Source organism: Bactrocera latifrons, unplaced genomic scaffold (genome assembly GCF_001853355.1).
Source record: "Bactrocera latifrons isolate USDA-ARS-PBARC rearing strain unplaced genomic scaffold, ASM185335v1 scaffold_485, whole genome shotgun sequence".
NCBI classification, from domain to species: domain Eukaryota; kingdom Metazoa; phylum Arthropoda; class Insecta; order Diptera; family Tephritidae; genus Bactrocera; species Bactrocera latifrons.
This window is the reverse complement of record NW_017537140.1, coordinates 64,826-69,310: the sequence shown is the minus strand read 5'-3', so window position 1 is coordinate 69,310 and position 4,485 is coordinate 64,826. Positions and strand designations below refer to the sequence as shown.

Below are 4,485 nucleotides of genomic sequence, written 5' to 3'. Positions count from 1 at the left end.
TTTAGGCATTTTATAAGTAGAAATTTCATTGAACTTAAAATGTAAACAATGAACAGCTGTTTGTGTAAAAATAAGCATATAACCATCAATATGGGATGTTCACGGATCATAGACGTTATTTTTAATCTAATAACCACATAACCCGATAACCACCTTACCGTGAACAGCCTAACAGTAAACAATAAACCAGTTGGAGCATACAACATGACTTTTTCGCTACTATGTACATGCCGAACCCTTAACTGCTAATTGCATACAACTTGTGCATTTTGGGAATATATTCGTCTTTAAAAAAAAAAAAAAGAATGGTTAAGAACTGGTGTTTCTTCAATTCAGTATCATCAATATACCCTTTGAAATGCGGCAACTCATTTTATGTTGTTTTAACGATATCTTGTCTTTCATTCATATCAGGCCAAGTGATGTATCTAGATTTTAACTCCAAAATAGACGCTTTGTGATCTCGTAAAGCGTTTCACCATCTCGCCGCACTTTCACCCGATGATCCCAAACTATATAAGGTTATAGCTAGCTGCAGATGTACCGAAAATTGAATAATGGATTGAGCGTTGTTAAACTGCGCAATGTGTTTGATCAAGGACAATAGCAACTTAAATTGACCTCTTGGGACTCGGAGCATTTGTTGGAAACGTCCGTCGTCTAAATAGTCAGGATCATTAGATTTCCATTCCAAACACTTAGGCACATTTTGGTAATTTTCGTGATGGTTCGATAAGATAACTATAAGACTTTTATCCAATTCATTCATAGTTTTCCAATAGCTACCGCCCTCTAAAAAGTTAAAATTTTTGATTTTTTAAAGCAAGATTTTTTTAAGAAAGTATAATAAACAATTACCATCCAGATGTAGTAATATATTATATTAGAAGCAGCTTCTTCAATTATAAATTTAACAAGTTTTTGTTTCTCAGAAGTGTGTGACATTATATTAAATTTGCCACGAAGTTTGTAACACCCAAAAGAAAACGTCGGAGACAATATGAAGAATATACATATATAATATCAGTATATTGAGCTGAGTCCATTTAGTCATGTCCGTCTGTCTGTCTGTTCGTCTGTCTGTCCGTCCGTCTGTCTGTATATATACGAACTAGTTCCTCAGCTTTTAAGATATCGTTTTGAAATTTTGCAAACGTCATATTATTTTCAAGAAGCTGCTCATTTGTCGGAACTGCTGATATCGGACCACTTTAACATATAGCTGCCATTCAAACTGAATGATCGGAATCAAGTTTTTTATGGAAAACATTCACATTTGATAATGTATCTTCACAAAATTTGGCACGGGTTATTTTCTAAGATAATAATGTAATATATGAAGAAATTATTCAGATCTGCTTACTATAGCATATAGCTGCTACACAAACTGAACGATCTGAATCTAGTGCTGGTATGGAAAACTTTTTTTGGCATTTGGCAAGATATATTCACGAAATTTGGTACAGATTACTAGTAATCTCCGAAGAAATTGTTCAGATCGGTTAACTATAGCATATAGCTGCCATACAAACTGAATGAACACTATGGAAAACTTTCGCATTTGATGTGATATCTTCAAGAAATTTTAAGGGTATATTAGCTTCGGTGCAGCCGATTTAATCATTAATTTTTCGCAATTAATTTTTTTTTTTTTTTAATTATTCATTCACAATACTCGTTAAAATAGTTACAAAAGTTTGCATAATAGTCATTCAATAAATGCTGGCCGAAAAAACCATACACTTCATTGCGTTGAGTGATTAATCTTTGTTTATTTTTAATTCAAATAGTTAACAGAAGAAATATGAACATTTTTCGATATAGGTTGCTATCAATAACTGTAATTTAACATATATTTCATCTCCATGAATATATCAATTATAATTATATCTTTCACCCACTTTTAGTGGCAAATATTTACCTAAAATTTACTACGGCAAAACAAACTTTGCCAGGTCGGCTGATCAAATTGAAATGTGAATTTTTACTTTATGCTTCGCGTGTTCTTCGAATCGGTAATTTTTATTCTGTAGTAGGTAGTACTGTTAGTAACATCTATGCTAAATTTCACTTCAAAATGTTCATTAGTATTTGAGACATACGTGGTTTTGTGAGGCTCAAAACATGAATTTTTCGATTTTTAGTATGTCTGAATTTATTGCACAAAGATGTGCGATAATGCAAAATCTCATATTGCATTGGTTATTCCTGATCATTTCGCCATATTTTCAACTAATATCGTGCCGCAACCACCGCATTCGCCTGATTTACCTTCGTGTAACTTCTGGCTATTCACCAAAACCGATGCAAATTCTGTTTCGAATATCAAACCAATAATGTCTGAATTCATGACACCTACTGCTTTTTTTGATCGGTTTCAATTCTGATTCCCACAACTATCAGATTCCACAACACCCCTGATTATTTCGTGGTTTTTTGTCATTTCACAATTGCCCAAAAGTTTTCAATTGGATTGAGATCAGGACTTTGCGGAGGTCAACATAACATCAATATTTTTATCCGAAAGCCAGCTTTTTACTACCCTTGAAGTGTGTTTTGGGCAATTATAGTGCTGGAAAATTCAGTGGACTGGAATACTCTCAAATGAAGATGGTTCCATTACATTTTTCAGAATGTTTTATATTGAGGTTAGTTGTCCCTTGAACACGCATAATAGGGCCAACACCAGCACGAGAGGAAAAGCCTACCGAAACCATAACAGATCCGCGTGTTTTACTGTTTTCACAGTGTACCTGGCCTTCTTATCGTCTGAGTTGATTTTCTACATTAATTTCTTGTAAACTTTAGCCTTTATTTCACTCGAAGTCATTAAAGGGTTGTTTGCTCATTCTACAAATTATCCGGTCTTCTGGTGGAGTTGTTTTTCGAGGTCTGGTCTTTCTGGTAGGGGTTCCATATTTCTTTGTTTTTTTTTTTTTTTATACAAATGAATAGCTCAAAATACCATTTTTTGGAGCAAACAAACCTTTGTGCGATAGCTGACATTGACAATTTCTTCTTTTGGTAGCACCAAATAACCCTCTCATTTTGGAAGTACATGATTTTTTTTTTTGCCCATTCTTATAATTAAAACGTTTTTAATTGTTTAATTGAAGTATACTCACTTTATCGCTAAGTTCAAAAAAATCCGAGAATCAAAAGAAAGAACTGCGCGTTTCTAATTACGTGACCAGCCAAGAAACACATACCTGGAAATAATTTTAATTTTTTCAATAACCGACCAGCAAATATTCACGTGTTTATTTAATAAAAACGTTCATAGTCTACACTACGAATAACGGGGCTTATAATTTACAGTGCACTTCTTAAAAAAGTATACAATGATTTGATTTTTCCTAGTATATCGTTTCTAATTATAAGGCCACCAATGTATGTCAGCTTATGACCAAAAAAAGTAAAAACTAAATCAACACTATTCAAGCCCATAGGTACCGAAAATATGGACCATAATACATATGTTGACTTTTTACCGAAAATATCGGTGAATGCTTTTCTTAGCCCCTTGTACCAAATATAATCGTAAAACCAGGTGACACTATTAATAAAATTAAGAGAAAGGTTTTTTCTGACAACGATGGATATTTGAGCTTAGTGGTAAGTTTTAGATTAAGTTTACCAAGTCTGGCGTTGGACAGCTTATTATTCTTCTTCCCGTGACAGACAAGTAGAACAATATCATAGTAAAGGTATCATTCTGTTTACTGCGTTGATGGCACACATGGCAATGTTAGTGTTCAGTCGAACGTTTTTTATCAAATAATTGTATTTTGTTCATAACAAGTTTTTGCTCTGGATTTTTATGTGTGTGCTTGCATTTTTCACTAAAATTAAAAACTGAAAGTTTATTATATGAAATATGAATTATCATAAAAATATGAAGTAATATAAAAAAGGTGAAGAAAATAGAATTGGTCGATTCTTGAAAAAAATCTTTTTATTACATGAATCCATTTAATATATTTACTTTAAATTACATCATATTGAAGGATTTTTTGTTTGTCGATGTGTTATCATAAGGTCTATACTTATTTTAAACATGCCCTCCAACTTATGAGTCGTTTTCAGTTTCTTAAAATCGATTTTTTCAACATCCACAATATTGGTTTGTTAAAAACTTTTTTTCACAGCAGACCAAACCTAAATCAGACGGTATATATACGTTTTTATATTTTCATTATAAGAATACTCCACAATAGAGACAAATTGCAAAATGGCATTTCCATTCCCTGAAGGACTGTCGAGTCAGTAACACTCTTCAAAATGAAATAATAGAATAAAAATCTTATTTGTGAATAAACAAAAATGTTAAAACGGTATATAAATCTGCGGGGTAAAATTTGATTTTTTAAATATAAACATTATCAATTTAAATTAATCAGTACTATTCGGTGTACAATGGTTTTGGTTAAGTACCTCCTATCAGAAGAATAGTTGATAAAAATATTCAATCGCACATTGTTAGGT

The 4,485-nt window shown here is 32.3% G+C and overlaps 1 protein-coding gene across 4 annotated transcripts in view; it reads right to left on the bottom strand.

The window, feature by feature from the left end:
* The window catches only part of LOC108973524 (43 kDa receptor-associated protein of the synapse homolog), a 29,110-nt gene that overhangs the window by 22,660 nt on the left and 1,965 nt on the right, over nucleotides 1-4,485 (bottom strand). For 3 of the 4 annotated variants that reach the window (XM_018940855.1, XM_018940852.1, XM_018940854.1), the window contains exon 2: nucleotides 3,126-3,209. The exons of the other annotated variant lie outside the window; for it this stretch is intronic. The gene's annotated coding sequence lies outside the window, so the exon portion shown is untranslated. The remainder of the gene's footprint in view (nucleotides 1-3,125; nucleotides 3,210-4,485) is intronic. 4 annotated transcript variants of the gene reach the window in all.